The sequence below is a fragment of the Acanthopagrus latus genome, chromosome 4 (assembly GCF_904848185.1).
Source record: "Acanthopagrus latus isolate v.2019 chromosome 4, fAcaLat1.1, whole genome shotgun sequence".
NCBI lineage: Eukaryota > Metazoa > Chordata > Actinopteri > Spariformes > Sparidae > Acanthopagrus > Acanthopagrus latus.
Genome location: NC_051042.1, coordinates 19,937,630 through 19,962,121, shown reverse-complemented (window position 1 = coordinate 19,962,121; position 24,492 = coordinate 19,937,630). Strand labels below are relative to the sequence as shown.

General features: G+C 42.9%; 1 protein-coding gene across 2 annotated transcripts in view; it reads right to left on the bottom strand.

Annotated features, from left to right (window-relative positions):
- Positions 1 to 24,492, bottom strand: part of sox6 (SRY-box transcription factor 6) — a 134,504-nt gene that overhangs the window by 104,985 nt on the left and 5,027 nt on the right. For both annotated transcript variants that reach the window (XM_037094228.1, XM_037094229.1), the window contains exon 2: positions 7,981 to 8,050. The gene's annotated coding sequence lies outside the window, so the exon portion shown is untranslated. The remainder of the gene's footprint in view (positions 1 to 7,980; positions 8,051 to 24,492) is intronic.

Here is a 24,492-nt window from a genome sequence, read left to right as displayed (position 1 = left end):
CAGGGGACCCGAGCTGGGACTTGCAGCGTCAATGAGGCAAAAGGATGTGGTCATGATGTCACCGCTCGTAGGGGTCGTTCAGAAGCCTTACCCACAAAATAGCGGAGACACATGGCTAAAAATGACTTACAACAGGTTTCCATTAGCCTCTGTTATTGGTCTGTATCATATTCACTTTTATTGTGTTAGGACTGGATGAAAATTGATTGGGACCTCCATGTGCTTTTGTTTTAAAAACGAGCTGCGATTCCAGAACACAGATTTGTGAGTGGGACTTTTGTCAGCGGTGGAAAATTTAAATGTCTCTCAGATCTCGCAGCTTTAGCCGTATGAAGACACCCAGCCACTGAAATATGGCAAGGATATCTCACGGAGATATCTTCAGCAGTAAAACAAGTCATTTCACTTCAGCGTTTCTTCACTCAAACTTTAAAAGCCGAGAGCTTTAAAGTCTGCAGATCAAAATGCCTGCTGTGAGAATCGCTACTTTTTTCTTTTTTTTTTTGACGCCAAATGAAACACTCTTCTCGGAGCTTCCTCTGTTACGATACACCCTCGTGCACATCACCCTGAACAACACAAAACACAACGGCAAATGACATCCCAGCCCCTAAACACCTTAAGTTTTCGTGACGTTGGTGTAATTTGGCGTTTTCTCCCCTCGCTCTCGTCGCTCATGAGACAAAGCCTCTGAGAGAATGGAAAGAATGAGCCGGGCCCAAGGACACTGTGCCTTTCAGTCTGGCCAGCACTTAGCGAGGCAGTGGATCCACAAGGCCCAGAGGGCTCAGCCGAGACTTTTCTCACAATAAGGTGTCTGGGGAGGCGGGAGTGGCATAGCTAGGGGCGCTGCAGCTCTGCTCTTTTCTCCACTCAGCTGGGCCCAGAGCACATAATACCATCACCACGGCACAGCACACCGAGCCAGTGACAACGTGAGAAAACAACCGTCAAACAGTGCAGAGCAGATCAAGCGTGTCTCCTCACTTCTCTAAGTGCAAAAAGCACACATACTCTGAGGCGGGCACACACAACCTAAAACAATTACCGACATAAACGCGAATTTGCCCTGGACTTACAGTACACGCAAAACAAATTCTAGTACACATTTTACATACTGCAGAGCCAGAGTTCAGAAACTAGGAGGAGGAATAGAAACAGGTTTTGTTATCTGAATCTGTGTTTATTCTACACCTGAATCCTTCAGCAGACTTGCTAAAACAGTTAAAATGCAGCAGAGAACATGAAATAGATTAGGCTGCGCTCAGTTTCTATCTTTATCTCTGGTCTTATTCCACAACCCTTGTTCTTTCACTCTCTGTGTGCTTGTGTTTCCTCAGCTGTGCCTGCGGTCAGAAACAACTGAACTTAGCCTATGGAAGCAAAGGTGCGGTTTGGAGCGCAAATAACCAAACTCAGGAAAAAGTGACTGAGCCACATTGTATTTGCTCCTCTCCGAACACAAAAAAACAAGAACGTCTTTAAATTAAGGCTAGGCTGCAATTCAAGGGCAGGCTCGTTGGTGGAGGGGAAGAAGCCGAGAGGAGGAGAGACATCACTAAGTTGGCCTGGGCCAGTCCGAGCAGCACGGCAGCCCTTTCGAAGAATGAGCCTCTGCCAAAAGCTGCCTCTGCCTAACCAAGTCTCCTACCATCTGCAACAAATGTGCTCTATTAAAGCAGTACCATATGGACAACAAGCTAGCTATTAACACGGCTTCAGCACATCCCCTTAACCTAGCCCAGATTTCAAACTTCCAGTCAAATTGACTGCTGATTTAATGCACCGCCAGCAGCCATGTGGGTCTTGGCACGAGACGGCACTCTCAGCCTTCAGTCATTAACAGGCTCACGTAGCGCGCGGCGCGCAGCGAGACACAGAAGTTAGCTACACACATCCCACCAGCAGTTATATCCCAGGTAACATGGTACACGCTTTTAACCAAACCCATATTGACAACACGTCGAAGCGTAGAAATAACAGTCTGCACTGATCCAGGAACGCCACCCTTCTCAAGACAAGTAAACTATGGCTCAAAACACTGTAATGTACAGTGTGGAAACAGGCTTATGAAGGAGATCTACCCACAGCGCTGCTGCAGTGGCAGCCTAAGTGGTGGCTTATGTCTCAGTTCTTCCACAGTGATGGGGAGTGCGTTTGCTCCCTCTGCATGGACCCAAAATGGCAGTGATTAACCCTGCAGGGTGTGTGTGGGGGGGGGGGGGACACTTTAATCCCTGTGGGCCGGGCGGCCATGTTGACGCCTCTCCCGTTTCTGAGTCATGGGGGGACCCACCCACCGTTCACAAAGCCATGCTCTCTTCTCCTCGACCATGACGCCACAGCTATGAGCTCTCTGTTCTACAATCCAGAGACGCCACACACACACATGCACACACACATTAACACACACACCAAATCAATTACAGTTCTACAGATTGAACCCAACTCCAAAGTTCAGTAATTTTGTTTATTTTTTCTGCTCCTGTCTCAGCTGATAATGTACATTATTAGAGTGGAAACACATTTCCTCTCCCAGAAGCATGAGCGTACAGTACACAGAGCTGTGGACTTAGTCAAGTCTGAATAGAAGTTTGTTTTTGTTTTTGAACCTTGCACATTATTAGCTAAGTTCCTTCTCCATGGTAACAATCATCTGGTGATAATGACTTTTTACAGCTTGAAAGTCAATCAAGAGCTCAATATAAAATCATTGAACACTTATTTAGAGATTGTTTGGTGTAGACAGGAAGCAGTCGATATCATCCCCCACCCTCCCATGAAAAATGAACAATCTTTGACTTAATTAGAAACTGAAATGAACATCAAACTCAAAATAATAAATGCCTGAATAAATATATTATTTGGGGGATTTTGCTGTGGGAGTTCCCGTTATGACTAGCGGAAGCAGCGCAGCATTGGCCACTCAGGGACCAACTTTCTGTTGATATGACTGAACGGCTTGCAAGAACCTTTAAAATCAGCCAAACAAACGGATTATCCGCCCTCTAGCATTATCGGTTTTTACTGTTTTCATTTTAAGATTTATCCAAATCATTTCTTTTAGATTTTTAAACCCTTGAACACGAGACATAAGATCATTGCTCCACAACATCTCTGCCAGCAGTGTCCCGATGCAAATTGAAGTGATAGGCTAAAGACTGCCTGATGACAGTCTAATTAAATAACCCTGGCAGTGCTCTCACCAGCGCAATGGGATGTGTGAAAAGGTACTGTTTGTTCGACAGGAGGGAGATCCAGAGAGAGGGAAAAGAAAAAAAAAGCTGTCCAAGCAATCCCAACATCCCAGCAGACAGCTTTACGCCAGCTCAACACCCAGACACATGAAATATGGTGATACCTGGTCCAGCACGTGTCCACACACACTTCCACTGTCATATATGCATTTACACCTACAGCGTGGTACACAGGCGCACAGACACACCTAATGTTACCTTCACTAACGGCAATAGTGTCCCATTGAAACCCCCACCGCCACCCTCCAACCTACACACACACACACACACACACACACACACACACCTCCAAGCACACACGTACATACACCTCAGTCAGAGCTGCCAGATGAGTAGTGAATTAATTTGTGTGAGCCACTCCAACATTAAGAAGGTGTGTTGAAAGGTGTCTGCTCATGTTTCAAATTAAACGCGCTGCTGGTCAGCATTAGCACCTCGCCACCCGTCGGCAACTGACACTTAGGGGGCTGGGGGGCGGGGGGGAGGGGAGCTCATCCGCCGTTCACACTGGAATAATTAGAACATGTCAGGAAGAATTAATTTCCTCATTTTTCAAAAGGATACACAGAAATTACCATGTTATTATATGACAGGGTCCCTGGGAGGATTGGATTAAATTTGATTTCTTGCGCAGCCCACACAACAAATTAAAGTCATAAATAAGATGGAAAGAAGCGGGGCACAGAGCATATGTTTATGGCAATGAGTGAAGCCAAGGGACCAGAAACAACTATCTTCATTTCATTTTATTTAAATCAGGCCGACACCGTGTGTCTGAATGACAGCAGTTGCTAATGGGTTGAGATTAGAGGCTCCTTGACATTAACACAGAGATCAAACCATTTCAGGTTCTGAAAAAAAGTGCCAGGAACGTACAGTGTGTACGCTGCTCGATGAGCCTACACTGCACAGAATGACCAGCTCGTGCTTGACCTTGACAAAATATTGTGATCATGAATACCTCAGCTTTTCTTTATAATATCACACAAGCCACAACATTTCACTGTCCAAGTCTGTCGGCCGCCATTCATCATGGAGTCAGAAAGTGTTGGTTTTCAAGTCAAAAGTGTCACGAGATAAATGGGACTTTAAAACACGCAAGAAACACTTTTTGATGTTTTTTAAACTTACTTTGGAAGTACATTTGTGTAGATTTTTTTTTTAAGAGTTTAGAAGCAGCATCACTTGCGGTTCAACCTTCATGTCGTATGCTTTCCGAAGAGATGAGCGCCAATAAGGAGATCTAGGATGAGCTACATCCCATTTAAAGAGCATATTCATGTCCCAATTTAACAACACAAATGGTGGACACCATCTCATCCCTCTCGGTGCTCAGATTACACTTGTTAGCTTACTGTTACAATTTAATACTAGCCTGCCTGGGAAGAGTTTTTCGACTCTTTCAAAATGGGCTGTCATTAGAGCCTAGCACTCCCCTGGGTGCCACAAACTTTAAATAATTTGCGAATCAATTAACTGGCTACTCTCGAGGCAACAGGGATTTCACACTTCGGGGTCGCGGTGCATTATCAGTTGGAGACGATTCATGGCGTTTTGGGAGAAAAGTTCATGGTTGAAATCATTAATTCATTTTACCGGACTTTTAGTTATGCATTACTTTCCACAGCTGGGGTAGCAGGAAGATTAACAGCGTGTTCTCTGGTCACGCTGTATAGAGCTACGAGGTGAAACTCTGTCCTACAGTTCAAGGAACATACCTTGAGAACCAGGTCCATATTAAGTTTGAATTCTTCTGAGAATTAAATAAAATCCATGAAACCTGTAAATAATGACAACAATAATAATGATGATAATACGAATAAGAATAAGATTAAGAATAAAATCAGAGGTTAGGTCCTTTTTGTGCAGTTAAATATGGACCATGCATAAATCTATAGGCCATTTAAAGTTAAGTAATTCATGACTTCTATTGATTCTTCTCTATCTACTGTTCTATAGTTGGTTGTTTTTTCTATGCAGCACTGTGTGACCTTGCTCAAAAAAAGTGCTTTAGGAATAAACATTTTTAATACAGATGACGGACGATGTTCAAGAAGGTTTTCTACACAGGTAAATGAATGACATACGCAACAATTACTTTTCAACATTCGCACTGGGATCCTCGACATAATTGAGGCCGATGACATGAAATCTTTGTTGGGCAGTCTTTTTTTTTTTTTTTCCAAGCGGTCTCTGTTTAGCAACATGTTGACCATAATCACTGCAGGGTCAGCGTACTTAAGAGGCCCATTTGATAAATAATAGAAGAAGAATAGCCATTCAAAGGTAATTCATTTTCATTTCACGGTGAAGTGCTGTTTATTTAATTTCTGACAAAATGGCTCCCCGACACCCACCCCTCGAGAGGTGCCATCGACGGTCTGCGGACAGCTCTGACTGTTGCTTATTAGATAAACGCAGTAGATGGTACGCATTAACAAAGAGTGTATATGGTCGGATCCTCAGGTGTTTCCAAATGAGACTGCACACTTGTTATTAAACTTGTTCTCCAGACATAAACCAAATTACTCTCTGTCATGTTTGGAGGATTAATTAATCCTCTAGGTCAAAGGATCCAGATTGTATGAGGATCCAATTTAATGTCTCAGAAGAGTAGGATGGCACTGAATGCTCACACGCTGGGGCTTCGTGCAGTATTTTCTTCTATAACAAGCACTGACAGGTGTCTGATAACATCACAGCGACAAAATAAAAACATACTCTTAAAACCTCAGGGGTGAATTTATCGTGGAGGACCATTTTTTTAACTGGACCAGCAGTGGACTCCGCCAGTAACAGGAAAATGAAGCTGTCGGTAATGTTAACAAAAACTGAAGTTCCACAAATGGCCACTTGAGGCCGCTTTCAAAAGTGACTCAATCCCATTTGAGAGCCCCACTTAAAGATGTCCAACGTTACAGCAGAAATAAAATGCCTTTATAGCCTTCGGACTCTATAGCTACTTTCCCTGTTCATGACAGCTGTGCCTTCATTTAAATTATGATGGGGCTTAAATGTATGCATAATTAAAGGCTTTCAGTGACAGCTAGCTGCTAGCGATCAAGCTAGCTCTCAGTAGCCAGGTATTATTCCGCTAACCTCTCTAGCCTGGAATTAGGCAGAGTCAGGCACTGCTAAGATGGCCACAATCGGAGCCACAGCACTGAACTTTGCAGCGGCTCTTCAGGTGACATCAACAAGGCCGGGCTCATATTTTACACAGTCTAGGCTAGCGACAATTTTAAATTTGGTTTAATATTTCAGAACAAGCATGTGGCTCATCAAGTAAGCTTGTACCTTTAAACTGATGCAGTCAATTCTTAAAAACACTGAAAACGAAAATCTGTATTATCTAATATCTAAAAATCTGTATTAATACCATCAGTCAACAATGCGTGCAGTGATGTCTTTACTGAAGTGTATGCTGAGCTTATAATAACTTTGATTAATTGGCTGCTCTCACTGTCTTCATCAGTCCCCCTCTACATGACTGACTGGCTGGAGCTGGTGAAATGGTCGCACTATGCCATTCAGCTCGACTCAGTGAACCTAACATGCAGCAGCAGCAGCAGAAAGGGTAGGAAGGTAGCCAGGTGCATGTTCATCTGAGCAGAAGACAGTCAGTGTGTGACGTGAAACAGCATGATTAAACAATGGTAAATGGCCATGAACTTTGAATTGAGGGAGACATTTCCCCAGCTGTTATTGAAGGGCTTCACATGCACATTAATATGACTCCCATGATATCTCCAACTGACATTTGGAAGAAAAGAATAATATCAGCTGTATCACCTTTATTTGCTTAATATCTATGATACAGTTTTTATTAGAAAACCTGCAGGAGCGGCAGCTGAGCAAAGATTGTTCAAGCGATATTTGTATTGATGGGGTATTCTTGATTCTCTGTTTTTTTTGTTTTTTGTTTTTTGCTTTTTTTACAGCAAAAATGAAGTAATATATAGCAGCTGTCTTTCCTGAATTAGCTTAAAATCACTTATGCCCCTTTTCAATCTACAGATTTTGGAACGCGAACCGATTGACTTGGTTTAATCATTTAATGTTCTATTTTAAAAGGATGAATGTGCGTTTCTGTATGTGTATGTGGTTGAGATTGTCTGTTAATGTGTAATTCATCTTATTTTTTAAACCTCAGTGACACATCAACATGTGTGTAGACTTTTCATAATGAGACCAAATAAAGTTTTAGTCATTTTATTCCAAACCATTTAAAAGGCTTATTCTAATTACTGATATTCAAGGTTTCACAATTTTGACTCATGTCACCTGTAAATGACTTTTCTCAAAAAGTTTGCACTAGTGTAAGTAGGAGTTTTTTCATCCCCTTTTAAGGTTTATATAGTCATTTAGATACAATTACAAGTATGCATAAGATCACAATTAATGCATACTATAAATATGACCTTAAAGCTCCAACGCAAGAAATAGGATGGTAGCACAGAGGAAGCAACAGAGAAAGGAAATAAAATGAGTAACAATACTGAAACGGATCAAAGTGCAGGAAAGATACGTTGGAGGATCTAATGTTTAAAAAAGGTCTGTCAGTAACTTTGTGGCTATATACGTGTCTAATTGTGCATACATTGTGTGCCTACCCAATTGTCCACCTCATTTGACACAGGTGCTGAGTGTGGGTGAAAGACAGCAGGGGTGTATGAGACATGTGGCAAGACAGGAAAAGCTGAAGAGGCAAATTGATACTTACAAAAACTGAAAGACTCAATCCCCAGCTCCCAGCGATCACTGGTTGGTTGATTTTGAATTCATGTAAAAACCTGAAATGTAAACATGAAGAGAGAGAGAGAGAGAGAGAGAGAAAAGAATGTTTTAAATGTAACATTGAAATATCGTCATTAATGAGTTTAAATAGCTTTTATTTGATTATAAAGCACCAGTGAATTTTTGTGTGGTTATTGTCAACAAGGGTCTTAGATAACTGTATTTACCTACGCTGGAACAAATAGAGACGGAGCTAGAGGAAGAGAACTGGGGCCGTAGTGACTGTTGGCTGAGGGTCAGAGTCTCCACAGCTGAGCTACTGTGAGACAGCTTTGTTAGTGTCTGACCTCCAGTCCTCACAGCTGCCTGTCAGCAACGGCCATCCGTCCTAGACAATGTTTGAAATCTACTTCTCCGCTGCCTCATTAATCTGCCTTCCAGTCGACAGATTCTACTAATAAACAGCTTTCATATAAAGCGGTTGTTTTATTTAATTTTGCTTTCTTTCTTCAAGCGCTGCCTTGCTAATGATTTATTTAAAAGGGGGTGGGGGTGGGGGGCATGTTCTGCTAGTTTCAGCATGTCTTGTTGAAGTCCTGCAACTCCAGAGCTTTGTAAGAGAAAATACCAAGAAAACTCTGGCACAGTGTGAGCGCTTACAGTTTCAGGCATCACCGACGGCACATTTCACCCACAGTTAAGAGGTAATGACAACAGGGGGAAGACAATCCACTGATCGGACCGTCTAGCTGGAGGGGCGAAAAAGCCGAAAGCTCATTCATGTTCATTTTCTCACATTATCTTGTGTTCCACAATACGGCAAGATCTCATTACCAGCTGATTTATACAATTAGCCCGCCTCAGCACTGCCAATTAAACAAGGCCAAGGGTTTTTTGAGGTCACGCTTAACTGATCTGTCACTAATTTGCACTACAGCACCTCCGTCCCCCCATCGCCAGGGCCAATAAGCCACCAACAACAAGACCAGATAAATGTACTGACTATACCGCTGCATTGTTGCACCGAGTCTGCCATGTGGGAGGCTGCAAGGTTAACAGAGCTGGCGTGGAGGATAAAAAGCGAGCGTTACAGAGAGGTCTGAATGTGGCGACCTTGAGGCTGGAGTTGACAATGGGGGAGAGGGGACCCAGGTGACCCCAGCTGAATGGGAAGCTGTTGCATGAATAGCACCTCTGAGTTTAAAGTCTTCTCCTGCCTCTCAAATAATGCTAAACACACATGAGTTCACTGTTCTGAACCCTGTTCCAGCCGCAACCACCCACTACTGTATTCAGACACACACACGCAAGCACACACGCACATGCACTCACACAAGAGATTAACTTGTATTAGTAGCTATTCAGTCCACACAACAAACCACATATTACATGGATGGGAATTCAATAAACCAGCCTGTGTCAAACATCTGACTATAGGATTAATTCCTGTTGTGAGGTAATAAACGAGAGCTCTTATAATTACAGAGTAGACGTTAACAAACCTTTGAATTCATAATCTGATGATAATTTAGAACAACGAGGTAAATAATAAATGGGGAAATGTATTCCTCTTCGTCGGTTATTTAAGTTCATTATTTGTCGGGGGGGGGAATATAGAAAACAAAAGAATTTATAATTGCAAATAACGAGCGAAACCCAAATTATATCATAATGAAGCCAATGCAGTTATCCCTGTGGTGTAATAAGAGTCAGTGTCAACAGGCCCATTGTAGCTGCATGTAGCAGCTTTTTTTTTCCTGCTGTGCATTAGACCTACAGGCAGGAAACATAAAACAGCCACTCTCCATTGCTAATTAGAGGATGGGGGACTTATTAAACCCAATCGCAGTCAACCCTAAATTCAAATTATCAGTTTGCTACATTTTTATAAAGAAATTGTCAGCACCACTTAACCGATACACTTTCTGTTTTGTTTTTTGTCGGAAACAGAAAAGTGTTGATTTGAGAGGAAGCAATGCCAAGTAAATGTGGCCCAGAGAGAGCAGTCAGAACAAGGCACAAAGACTAGTTTGCTGGTGAAATAATTTCCCTTCACCATAAATACAGTTAGTTTATCTCTTGGATACAAAAAGAAAATCCAAATAGACTGACGGAGCTGACATCAAAGGAGCAGGGACCGAGACCTCACAGCCACCTGTGGCATTTCTGTCAAAGAGTGGCCTTTTCTCCAGCCTCGGCCGGTCAGGGCTACCTCTGTGTCGCACACACACACAGGCAGATGCACAAGACACACAAAAGAAACGAGCGAAAATGCAAACATGTGCACGCACACACACACACACACACACACACACACACACACACACACACACCAGAGTCGCCACTTAAGCGCTAAAGCTTTCATATGCAGTGAAGCGAAGTCGAAAATTGTAGCATCATTTCCAGCGCTGAAATTTGCAGGGGAATTCACACACACACACACACACAGTGTTGTAAAAAGTACCCAAAAGTCATACTTGAGTAAAAGAAAAGATGTCATGGTAAAATATTACTTTGAAAAAGGTGAACGTCATCCATACAAATAGTACTTGAGTAAAAGTCTCAAAGTTTCTGACATTAAATGTATCTGAGTATCAAAAGTCCATGTAAAAGTAAATAATACATATATTTATACATGTCTGTGTACTATGGGTCAACCAATTACCTGCCTAGACAATATTATCAAATCTGACATTTTTCTGATGGTGTGTTTTCTTTTGTTTGTTTGTTTGTTTGTTTGTTTGTTTGTTTGTTTGTTTTTAATCTCAGTGTTGCACAAATGAATTGGTTTAATATGAATACTAACTAGTAACTAAAGTTATCAAATAAAAGCAGTGGAATAAAAACTACAAAATTTGCCTCCGAATGGGGTGAGTGGAAGTTTACAGTACAGTACCTGAGTAAATCCATTTAGTTTCACTCCATCCCTGCACATACACGCAGTGTTTTGGTACTTTAGCTCAGCAAAAGACAGAAACCAGTTGGCTGGTGCTTGATGAAATTGCAGTGAAACTAAATCTGGGACAGAATTTGTCTCTTAATTGGGTGAAGTAAAGACACACACTCCCTCACACACAATTTGTTTGGGCACAGAATCAAATTCCACATTCCTGCAACGATACGGTGGGCAGAGTATGGAATATTAACGTTAAACTTTTCACTCGAACTCAAACCTCCCACGTAGAAACTGCTTGTGCACCTCCACATTACACATCAAACATGCAGCAATGTGTCCCCGGCTGGAGCTGCCATTAGAGCTGCAGCCTCTCGTGCAGTCTGTGAAGAATACAGCCCGGAAAAAAAGATTCAATTTCAAATCAACTGAACCTTCAAATTCCAGACATGTGTTCGTGTACGGTGTGTGCCACGCTTGATTTAATTTCCCCTGAACATAACAGAGAGTTGTGTTTTTTCAACCATCATGTGACAGTGGCTCAGTATCAACAGACAACATCGCCACAACTGTACGCAGCACAGGGGGAGACCAACCACCACACAGCCATCCCGACCAGATTCAGGTTTTATGTTTCATGTGCGTCAACTCTGCGCCACGTTAAAACCCACTCAATGTGGGGCGCGTTTAAAATCGCATGCATGTGCGCCTGCGCCCATCACAAATGTATGTTTTGCCCTGTGTATTTTTGTGCGGATAATGCATGAGGCAGGCCAAAACTTGTACTTCAACTCCTGCTCGAAATTCATCCAGATCTGCAACATGTTACAAAAATGTTTTTTTTTTTTTAAAAATACACTCCCAATCCTCCTCTCCAAATCCTCACACTCCCCTGCGTCCAGACACACTGAAGTGAGAATTCTGCCGAGTTAGTCATTTTGACAATAGAGGTAATCTATGCCATCAGCAGGCTGCTCCCCTACCTGGATGCTGTGTGGTTATCTCTGCAGAAGCAGCAGCCGCACAGTCAGTCAGTCAGTCAGTCGGACTGGGGACAGGCGCGCATGCGGGGGTGGGGGGGGTGAGCTATAACAGCCGTCCCAGGGGGAAATAGGGAAATGGGAGGGAAAAGGAGGGGCGCCGGGGGGATGGGTGAAGCGAAAAAATGTTCTGGGCACAGAAATGTCTGATAGAGTAATTGAACACATGTGATTGTCTGTTAAATATCCAGTTCCACAAAGTCAATCCTCTCTGCAGTAGCATCATCTGTGAAATATGAAATGACAGCTTCCATGCGGTGAGTAATCACCTCAGCCTGGAATGAGAGGATAGGGAACAGCCAGAGTCTAGGTGGACTGTGGACGCTTACGCAGGTATTGATAATTTCAAAGTATTGTGGAGATACTGTTTGCTCGCTCGTGTTTTCACTTCCCACTGGCGTAGATAAACAAAAAATAAAAAAGTCCAGTGTGTGTTCTTAGACAGACAAGAGTGGTATTTCTGCAAGAGCCCCACCATATCATTGAGTTATTTGGTGTTGGAAACAGGTCAATCACGTGCAAACAGCTGTTTCATGCTCCAGCACACTGTTAACTGTCACATCCTGACAAATCTCCCTTTTCTCCTCTTTTTATCTTTTACCCTCTGTCTCTCTCAAACTGCCCCGTTTCAGTCAGGGCTGATCCTGTCCTGACACTGAGCTGCAGCAGACTAGACACTCACAAAACGTCTCACACCGACGTGTCAGGAGGAATGACTAGCACAGCGTCACTCCGGTTAAAACGTCTTTGTTGAGAGTAAAACAGTGACCTGTATTTTGGCAGAGCTGGAGTGCAATAGTGTCAGATAAAGCAGATGAAAAAAAAAAAAAAAATCTGCTACTGAAGAGCAGCTATACTGCTCGGAGTTTGTAACAAGCAATAGACTGATACAGATACAGTTCTGTGGCTGAACCAGGCTTTTTAGTGCACTGCTCGGGAAAATGCATTATCTGTCATTTCCTCTGCGTCAAATAACAAGAATAAAAGTCTATTTACTGAGCAGCCGGGTTGAGGCTGGGTGAAGGGAGAGAAACGACCAGGAAATAGAATGTTTTCCTCCACGGTGGACGGCATTCAGTCCCCGGTGCTCCTAACAGGCGGGCGCGCAACCTATCAATTCTCTTTGATTCCCCCTTACATATTCTTCACTCCACAGACTGTAAAGACAGAGCACACAGAATAGGCTTGTTTTTTTGTTTTTTTTGCACACTGATGAGACCTCCTTTCTTAACTTCCAAGATGCACGCACATATTTTCTGTTCCCTTTTTTTTTTTTTTCTACCATTCTCTCTTTCTTCCTCGCTCAGTGTGCGGTTTGTATTTGTGTATGTTGGGGGCAGGGGTATGAAAACAAGTCTCTCCCTCTCTCCCAGGTAATGTGTTTATTTTCCCGGGCCCATCTTCTAGTTTACTGCGTGGTGGCGTTTCTCCCCTCTTATCGCCTGGCCCTCACGGGGCACTTTAGCCCCTCAAATCCTGTTCACCACATACTGGTTTTAGAATCTGTGAAATGAGTGCTAGAGAAGCGTGGCCACAATGTCTGCCTGTGTTGCTACTGGACTCAAATGGGCTTGGTGCTTTTTTGTCCAGGGAGATGCATAAATGGAAGTTTTTAACACCTCAAAGGAGGCTGGGCCTTTGTGGAGGCACACTAGAGAAGGCTGCCAGTCTCCCGAGGAGGCAGACACACTGAGTGCTGCAGGACAAAGAGCTAGAGGAGCAGAATCAGCAGGGGCATCACTCTGCTTTGGGCACCAAGCACACACACACACACACACACACACACACACACACACACACACGTACACCCGCATATACTGTACAACCGCACTTTCATGCAGTCGCACACAAAAAGCTGGAACGCCATGTTCAAACTGTCTCAAATACCTCTAAACACGCTATCTCAAAATAAGACATGTCAGATATATCATAACAGCTGCATTATCTTTCCAATCACTGCGAAAAAAAAAACAAAAAAAAAAACAAAAAAAAACAAACCTACAGCTTTTACTGATGTTCTAACAACCGGCACTGCAACCTCATTATGGTACAAACAGACTGCAGCAGCGACTGAAGAATGAAACATAACTCATCTGAATATAAACACCGTTAAAGCCGGTAAAAATACAACATACAGTAGCTGACTGTAAATAGATTCACATGTGATTGTGCAAACACGCTCAATGAAAATGACAAATATAAATAGCATAACAAACGCCACCATTTCCTACTTATTGATTTCAGCTCCACTGTTTGAAAATGATTTCCTCATTTCCATCCCAATTTTCTTTATTGAAATCCTTTTTTTTTCTTTTTTTCATTCCCGTGTACAGCCCAACAGCTGGCATTTACAATCAGTCTTTATGCTGTTTAGATGTCTACAATAAGCATTTAGATGCAAATATCTCTGCCTTGTACAAAGGAGTTGCAACTTCTGTCAGAAGCAACATAATCAACCTGCAATTGTCTCCTGGCTCCGAGTGGTTTCCAATGACAAGGCCTGAGCCGTAAGCATCTGTATTCAAATGATTCCCTATTTCAGGCGCTGTTTAGTGTGGATATTTTCCAACAGTACCGCACTGAAAATCAATCACATGGTGAATTAAACCAGAAAGGAAACAACTGATCCATAAATGATCAGGTTACAACAAGGCATTGGTGTCCGCAAATTATTCTGTGTTTTTCCTTATTTCGAGGAGAATCAGCGATGCGCTGTTTGATAGTTTCCACCAATGACTTGCATTACCGGCACACATTTTTTCACTTTTGCAAAGGCAGGCTTAAGATGACAAATAATTACTTTGAGCGGCGAACTCGGCACAACGCAGGGAGAAAACTTTAACCGATGACGTGTGAAATCTCATAGCACGCGACAGAAAGACTTAAATAAGCTGCATTGTTCCCAGAAAATCAGGGACTACAGTTAGAAAAAAAATCACTCTTCACCTTCCATTCATAAAACCCAAAACCATACTGTACAGCACAGCAATGCTTTTAATTGCACGTTCCTCTCCATCCTGCTAACAACTGTCTTTCTTCTCTGCTGGAACTTTGAACTGATAAAAATGTAGCACACAGATTATTACTTGAGAAAACGTAGACTGAAATCTTGATTAAGATGTTAAGGGGTCATATACATATAAAAAAAAGAAAAAAAAAATACAACTGAGCCTATTCTGGAGTGTAGTGACCACTGTGTAAATCTGATCCTGATGGGATTATATGCTTTGCTTTGGCTCCACTGGCCCCTGTGCAGCCATTTTCACAATTAACATTTTAACCTCTGTTTTCTCTTTTTATTTACAGTTGCAAAGGTCATTTGTCTTTTTTTTTTTTTTTTTTTTTTGAAACCCACAATTAATAGCAGCGTTTGCAAATGCAAATGAGTCCATTTAGGGGGAGGGAAAATGATCAGTTTGAGAATATTTCTGCCTTCTTAATCTTCTTAAGAGGGAAATGATTTAAAAGGAGGACACAAATCTCCAGTGACATGGCAGGAACTGTAGGGCACTTTCCTCTCCCCTTCCCCTCTCTCTCTCTCTCTCTCTCTCTCTCTCTCTCTCTCTCTCTCTCTCTCTCTCTCTCTCTCTCTCTCTCTCTCTCTCTCTCTCATCTCACTCATGTCTCCCTCCCTCCTGCCACCCCCCATCCCCATTTCTCTCCTGTCCTAATTTACTCGCCCCCCCACCCGTTGGCCTGTAAGGGTGGAAGGGCCAGGAGGAGGAAGGCACAAGGAGGTGGGAGCAGGGCTTACACTCAGCTTGTCCCCCCCAGAGGAAACAAATGTAGTGTTTGAGCCACTGATCACTGGTATAATTGAGTTTAACACTCCTTTTCTGGATTAAAAAAGAGCCTTTGAAATGAAAGGTCAAATTACCTCCACAGTCAGGCAATAAATAAGTCAAACAAGGTAAGCGGTTCCTGCCAGCATATGTTAGTGGCAAATTTAATTAGTGGGAAAACAGGAGGCTCCTCCAGTCTATGCTGCATCGAATAAAAGCAGTGTTTGGTTGTACGGCAAAGGAAGGAAATGTATCAATCATCACTTAATTCATCTCATCAGTTAAAGTTTCACAGAGCATTTTCCAACTTACAAAGGATAACCCATCATTCAAGAAGTCCGGCTTTAATGGTGTAATATCAAAATATCCACAGAAATCTTGCAAATGATCAAATTTCACGGGGGGGCTGAGTGCAACATTCTTGGTCATTAGCCTGCAATCTTTTGAGTGCATGATTTTGTTTTTCCAATTATGTAAGGTATCCTATAGGCCCATTGTCCATTGATTGCGGCACAAGGAAAGAAAACGGGCATAAAAGTAAGGCTGCAGTCTGGACTGGAAGCACAGAAGGTGGCCGAGCAATGCACAGAACAAGGGAAACGGAGAGAGTGCGAGAGAGAGAGAGAGAGAGAGAGAGAGAGAGAGAGAGAGAGAGAGAGAGAGAGAGAGAGAGAGAGAGAGAGAGAGAGAGAGAGAGAGAGAGAGAGAGACAACACTGCTCTAAACCAGCTACAATGTGGCCTTTGTGACATAATGCACTCTGCACAGCAGATTGTGGAAAATAATCCAAAATTTACTGGTTCGCATATCCAGCAATAACAAGTGACATCACAACCTGTACCATATATCCCATGTTTCTGGGCACATTTTTACATTTAGTGGAGAATGGGGGGGGGTAAGAAAAACATCGTCAAGCAGTTATTATATTCCCATCATGTCCTGGGAGCCCATTACAGCATGGCACAAGCAACGGTAAAACTGAGAAAGTCAGCAGGCGGAGGCTGCAGGCGGAGGGCTGGGCACAACTCACACCCACAGTCCAAACCTACAGCACACTGTTAACTGCTGGAGAAAGATGGACTTCAATCAAACACTTTGCACCTACAAGATTATGTGTATTTAAATGCTGATCGTCATAAACGTTTGGTTTTTAGTTGGCTTCCGTGTGCTACCATTAGCTCTGAGGCCAAGAGCTTTAAGGTGTCCTTGCGAGGGTAATGAAGACGAGAGACCGCAGCAGAAGAGCGGGAGGAAGAAGCTCAGTGGCGTGGCTGTCCAGACGATATTAACATGGGGTCGACTGTACTGAAAGCACGACAGGTGGGTCACATGAAAGATCACCATGCTTTTTCTTTCCACTTTCCCAACACATGCTTCTCATTATTCTCCAAGAAAAACTGACACTGCTCCAAGCAAAAGAGAGAGGGCCACTAGCACTCACCACAAACTAGTTTTCAAGTATATCTTACATTACATGTGAGTGTACATTCTGAAGCTGTGTATGCTTTGAGCTGCTCCATCGGGACAAAATGAAAACGTAAATAGATTAAATTGCGTGTCCAAACACGCAGTAAGTGCTGCAAGGTAAGTATGATCTATGTAATAAAAGAAAAACACTTTCCAGGATTTCACTCGAACGAGCCAAGCAGCTTTTTAAATAAAACAAGCAGACAGGTTCCCACAACCTTTATATATTTTATTCAGTATACATTTTAACTCACGTTCCTAAATAAATGTGACTTCCATTCAGCTGTAAAAAAAAAAAAAATAAATTTTAAAAATCCACAGCTGTACCATTTAAATGTTTAAATGGCAAAAAAATATATATATATTTTCAAAGAGCAGGCATGGAGTGTGTTAAGTTGTGTGTGTGCGTGGAACATGTGCTTGTGTCAGCGCATGTATGTGTCCATATATCCTGGTGTGTCTCCACAACAGCCCCCTTAATGTGGGTTTCGGGCCGACTCTGGCCCTAACTGTAAGATGTTCAAATTGGAAAAAATATTACCCTTCTTTCTCTTGAATAGCCAAGAGATAAGCACCCTTTAGCAATGAAGCCAGCGGAGTTTAAGCTTATTATGAATACTTCTCAGAGCGCAGAAGCATGTACTGTAGAAATCAAAGGGAGTAATAGGCAGGTAAGCCTGTGTCATTTTAAGGAGGAAGTCAGTTGTGAAATTGTAAAAATCGCAAGGCCCCTCTGTCAATCTCCTGCCCACAGAACACTCCCATAAATGATTTCTAAATGGCGGTGGCTATCACATATCTGTAAAAGTCAGAAGTTTGTGAGGCGAAAAGAGAGAGAGAGAGGGAGTCCAATGCTAATCTCTCCATTGATGGAGACTTATAACAATAAGACCGTTTATCTTTTTGATTAAACAGCACATACTCCGGAGTTCACAAGAATGTGTGGTTCTGTGCAAGCGCCCCTAAGCATCCCCAAGCGGACCTGGCTTTGCAGAACATTCCTCATGGCTTCATGTTCAATTGGCTGTGAAGGTCCGCGGCACAGCTCTCATGTGCCGGACTGAAATCCTCAAAAAGTATCTCAGGTCATCTTCGTTTTATTTTTTTTTTCTTTCTTCCTTTTTTCTTGATGATTGCGCCACAAAGAGCTGCTCATCAAATATCTGGATTCTCACACGAAGCAAGTGCGCATAAACTCACCAAAACCATCAGCTGTGGGGTTACAGTTGCACATTCGTTTGTGCATTTTCGGCTTAATAGCTTCAGTTGTAAATCTGCTGTAAAGATGATATCATAACACAACTGCTCCGAGGCAGCCCGGACTCTGTGGTGCTCCATATTCTACAAAGGCATACACACACACACACACACACACACACACACACACACACACACACATACACATGCTTACAAAACCCACACAGGCTAATACATACTGTGCTCTTTCTCCTCTGAATATTCATCCATGTTTCCACATCATCCGCAGGTCTCCTAATCACAGTCACTTCCCTTTTAATCACAGAGCTCTAATTAGGTCCTAATAAACCATTTTGCCATCCTCTAGGAGCGCCTCTGTGTCACTCACACATCAAACCAAGAAATACTATATTAAGGGGCTGTCAACCTCAAAGGAAAGCTCCTCCAGCAGCAGTGATACAGATACTGCAGGCACACCCTCTTACACTAATTGAAATTATCGAAAGCTCCGCTTACATGTGACACTTGGCCACGTCTGAAACCGTGGCCTGAAGTACGGCAGTCAAAAGAACGGCGCTTGTGCCAACACCGAGGCTCTACTGGGTTCTCTGATGTCTGGTAATTGTTTAAACCTGAGTGGATATGGCACGGGGCCTCATGCTGCCTGTTCTGCCAAGAGAAGGAAGAGAAAAAAAAATGTTCTCACTAGCACTTTTCTCCTCAGTTTCTTCTATTCTAATTCAGTCCAGCATGGTCTTCAGGAAAAGCCTCAATGGTTCCATGTTCATCTTGGAGAACCAGTGTTGGGGATGATGATCGCCGACCACAAGTTGATAATGATGACTGTTTAATTAGAAGGCTTTCTTTGGCCTGGCCGCAACCCAAACTCCTCCACCCTGCAGATGGTAACCAATAAATTTAGCTTTGCTGAGGATGAGGAGGAACATTGTACCTCCCGAGTTTACCCTCAACCCCGCCCCTGACCGAGGACATAAAGCCTTTCTTCCTCGATAACACAAAAAAAAAAACGCAACCATGGCCTCCGCCGCATGTGCCTCTATATGAGCGAGCGGACTTGTGACGGAAAAACTACAGCGCATGTTCATCTGCATCTAATTTGTAATCGTGGAATACGCTTTTAGGAAAATGTAAAGCCCTCTCATTAAAAGGTGCAGTTCATGAGAGCAAATACTGACGCTTTGGGTTTGAAGGTGGGTCAGTTTAGTTGACATTATGGCTTCGAGAGTGACAGGAAATGGGAGAAAGATAGGGGGAGTACATGCAGCAAAGGGCCACTAGCTGGACTCGACAAAGTACTCTGCTCTGTTGAGCCATCAGGGCGTCCCAGAAATTCTATTGTGTTTTTTTTTTTCAATCCGCGCCCTGTTTTTTTTTTTTCTTTCTATCAACTACAGTTTCCATCCCTCGCAACTAAAGCATAATTATGTTTCTCACGTTTATGTTCAGGCAACTTAAAACGCCTAGTTAGAGTTAGGGAAACACTGTGGTTATCGTAAGTACAGTATGGTTGCGGTCGGAGAACTCAAACACTTCGTTAAGGTCGGCAGAAACAACACGAGGCTGGTAAATATTTTTAAGAAGTCATCTGTGATGGGATGCAAACCCTCAGTCTCCAGCGCAGAAGTCCTGTGCCCAGCAGCCACCCACCCAGGCCTCCTCCTCCTCCCTATGACTCTGCACTGCGGTATAAGAACGTAACTCTGTGAGCAAGCTTTTGACAGTGGATGTAAATCCCGATAGCAAATTAGTTGCACATGAACGTAATGTGTAGGAGGGAGAGTCCTGAAGTTATTTGTATATATTTATATGCCGTCTGCAAGGTCATTAATTATGGTCATATATAATATTCCAACAACAGAAAAAAAGTTTTTTCCAAAATCGAAACATTTCTTGCTCCTTAGTACTTGTTCCACAATGTCATTCTGCTCTCCTCCGCAAAGTTCTTGTAGGCTTTATAGACTGTCCTGTCCACTGGAAAAAAAAAAAGAAAGAAGGAGTGTTACTGTTCCTCACACAGGACAACACCTCCCATCATCCTCTGGTCCCCCCTCAGCGTCGTCCTCACCCACCTCCTGTCAATCATCCTCCCCTTGGATGAGCCTTTCTACACCCGCATTGCCTGGCAGGAACGACACTCTGTGTGTGTGTGTGTGTGTGTGTGTGTGTGTGTGTGTGTGTGTGTGTGTGTGTGTGTGTGTGTGTGTGTGTGCATTGTATGCGGGCAAGCGGCGTGTGCCAGAGTGGCTATCCCCTCAGACTGTCAAAGAGGCTCATGGGAAATTTACTGCATGGGCCAAACCACAGGCTTTCTCTATCATTTCAGCAGATTTCTCTTTTTTAGTCCCATTCAAAAAGGTGACTATCACAGACGCTGCTTTTCTTTCTCTGATTCAGACTCTCTGGGCTTTCCTCACTGTAGCTGCACATTGATTACAAATGTGCGTTTGAGCCAATAAGGGTTTAGTGCCGTTTGAGACTGGGCGACATGTTTCCAGTGCCTTCAACAGTTGTTTCTAAAGCTGGTATGTTAATTTGTGGACCATTGAATTAACTTAATGGTTGATTAAAAAGTGAAAGTTTATATTTTCCAACATTAGCGCCTCTGGTATGGTAATAGTTATGTCATGGCACAAGTAGGCTGAGTGATGGATAAAGTTGTTCCAGTCCTCCACCATCATCGGGCGCTCACAAGCTGGAAATTGTGCTGTTTGGGAACATATGATAGGAGAAACGTGAACGCCACTACTGTGTGTATTCCTATTCCTATCCTAAGTACAATAAGTATTCTCAGTCACCTTGAAAATACTAAAATTCACCTTATATGGGTCAGGACCAAGATCAATTTATTATACTAGAAGAGAGCATGAGTCTGATCCACTTACTCATCATCAGGGTTTGAGGCAACCTGAACACCAATATCATATATTGTGCCCAATCTTAAATATCAGAAAAGTCTGCTCTTAGCCCATCTTTTCACCAACAGCATCTAAAGCCCCCCCCACCCGCCTTCTCAGAGAGTGGGTGAGAGAGAGAGGGTAACAAAGACAGCCAGAGAGCGAGAGAAAGCTTGTGGTCGGGTCTGGTGAAGCCATTTTCTCATAATGCACATTAAGGGCAAAGCCTTGTAACACGTCCAAGTCGGTGTAAAAAGAAATTATTCAGAAAGGAAACAAAAGACCTGGGCAAGAAGAGATGCTATGGTTAACTTCATCAAAATTTCAGCCGCAAGAACCTTTCCATCTATTCCCCCACCCTCCCTCTTTGTCACTTTGATTTATTTTTGGCACTGTGCGTTAGCGTTTTCCAAAGGAAAAACTGTTGGGAATCTGATTTCTGGCCCAATACGTCCGTTCTTTTCCATAACTTCCTCGCCTGTTATAGATGTCACAGTAGCTGCTCCATGATGCAAGTGGTTGATCAGTGTTTGTTTCCATCCAAGTGGGCTGACACGGACGGATCAGAGGACCTCAAGATTCAGCGGCAGCAACGGCAAAGTATGTTTTTGTTGTGAGGCCCGTTTTTGAAAATGTGATAAAATCAACAAGTCTGCACTTGGGTCTTCCGAATGAAGTCAAGTCTTGTCACTTGTCAGTCAAACTGGAGAAGCCAGCATGCATCGTGGGCCAATATAACACATCACAGCAAGACTGCTTCAAGAAGACAGCATCATGTGTTCACAACCCATACTCTCTCAAGAGTGTGCACACACACACACACACACACACCATGTATGAGTACATACGCAAATATGCACTCAGAAATGAAGTTGCCAATCTGATCTGAAAACAGTCGACAGCCAGCAGAACGGCTCCCAGCATCCTAAAGGCTGGACCGCAGAGTAAAGAAGCCAGATTGGCTGGCTTAGTCGCAACTATGGAGCATATTTTACATCTCATGTCAGATCAAGCTGGCAGATACCGAGCCGGCTGTCAACCTCCGCCGACTGGATAATGTCTTATCGTTCAGCCTTTTACAGACAGAGGAGACCTGTGCAACTTGGATACAGAAACAACCGCTCCCGTCTGAGACTATGGAGAACATACCCCAAGAAAACTGAATTATATTTTCTATCAAAAAGGCTTGAATGATCACAACCTTCACGTTGAAATAATTCCTGATGGTTTTGTTTCTGCAGTGTTATTCATAACAAATGAGAAACACTGCATGTATGCGCTCCATGCCTTAATTGCAGCGTTTCTCCCTCATCAGGGCATGAGTTGTTGGGTTTTTCTTTTTTTTTTTTTTTTTTAATGTCTTCTTTCCCATTATTTTGCATCAAGGCTCTGCTGTTGGCTCAAGTGATATTTTTCAGAGAGTCCTTTAAAGCTTCCTCCAAGGCTGTGGCTTGCCCATGAGACTTGATCCAAACACAATGGGGGGGGGGGGATCACAAGGAAAAGGCTTGTTGTGACGCTTTTGTGTGTGAGCAGCGCAAAAGCCCACATTACACTAATCTCTTTTCCCTTGTTCACTCACAAGACACAATCTCAGGTCTTCAGAGCTTCTTCAATTCTAGTAGGAGAGAAATCACCCGGGGCAAAAGATCACAGCTTCTTCTTCTTCTGTCTTTTCTTTAAATTTTTTTTTTTTTTTTTTTTAAAAAGCCAAGTGCCAGCAGCAAGGTCACCCACACATCCATATATAGACTTCAGTATCCATGACAAGTGGACACATTGATACATAGAAGTATCATTTCTCCGAGACTTGACATAAAAGGTTGACGTCAGTGAAATTTGCCACCAAGTCAAACTGAAAAAAAAAAAAAATGCATGACTCTCTCAAAGCGTAGCTAACAAAATGGTTGCCAAAAAAAAAAAAAAAAAAAAAAACTGGCTTTGGATTCTGCACCCAAACGCCTGCAAAAGGAACACGGACCGACATGAGTGTTTGTTTAAAATTCAGCTTCAACCACCTGCACTCTTTTCACACAACCTGACAGTTCTCAGCCTTGGTCCATATGCTGCGTGTGTGAGTGTGTGTATTAGAGAGAGAGCGCACACGTGTGTGAGTGAGAGAGAAATTGCGTGTGTGTGTGTGTGTGTGTGTGTTAGAGACCGTGCACGCATGTATGAGAGAGAGAAATTGTATGCTTGTGCGTGTGTGTGTGTGTGCGTGTATACATATGCACAGACTCCAAAATCCACCACATTTTAATTACTGCCCGGCTGCACTGTGTGCCTCTTTGATATGGAAATAAAGGCAACCATCTTCACACACAGCCACTGTACAAATCTTCATCTGATTCATAAAAAACAATGAGCCCGACTAATTCCTCCACCTGATTACAGTCCCCGGACCTGTGTGTGAGAAACACACAGCCACCAAGGCCCCTCCAATTAATTCTACATATTAATGTGCGATTTCAAAAAAAAAAAAAAAAAAAAAAAAAATCAACTACTTACCATAGCCGAGACTGTTGCATTTTGAAGTCAAAGTTAATTATGCACAACTATGCTATATGGACTAAAAGAAAATGTCCAATTATTTTGAGAAAAACATTTTCGGTGGGAGAGTGAATGATACAGATCAAAATGGGCCACTTAGGTTACTTGTGCAATTATGCAGCTCCTGTGAAGATACACATATTTAGATTTTTTTTATTTTTTTTTCTTCATCTCTAATCCTTTAATGTCAGCAATACTGTTCACTTATGGCAGCCAGAGGGACACAGAGATCTAATAGAGCAGAAAAAAAGAAAAATAATTAAAAAAAAATACTGCCCCTGCCCTCGTCGATGCTCACTAAGTGTTGGCATTGCACATCCTGTAGGTGCGATTAGTTTCTGAATAAAAAAAAACAACATGTGCCCAAGTTTAATCTTTGACTTTGGAGGAATTTGTGTTACATTTGTTACATTCTTTCCTATTAATCTGTCTGGCTCCACTTTCTCACAGCTTTTCAGTAAAGATGGCAGCTTCATGGAGGCGATGGCTCCTCTCCTGATGCCGCTGATTTCATCCGCATATTCTCCTCTAAAGGAAGTCACAATGGATGCCGACTGAAATTTCCTCCCGTTCGAGCACAAAAATCACCGACAACTGAAGGCGTCTGCGCCGTGCTTTCCTGTCATCAAGCGCCCGCTCTGCCCCACCAAACGC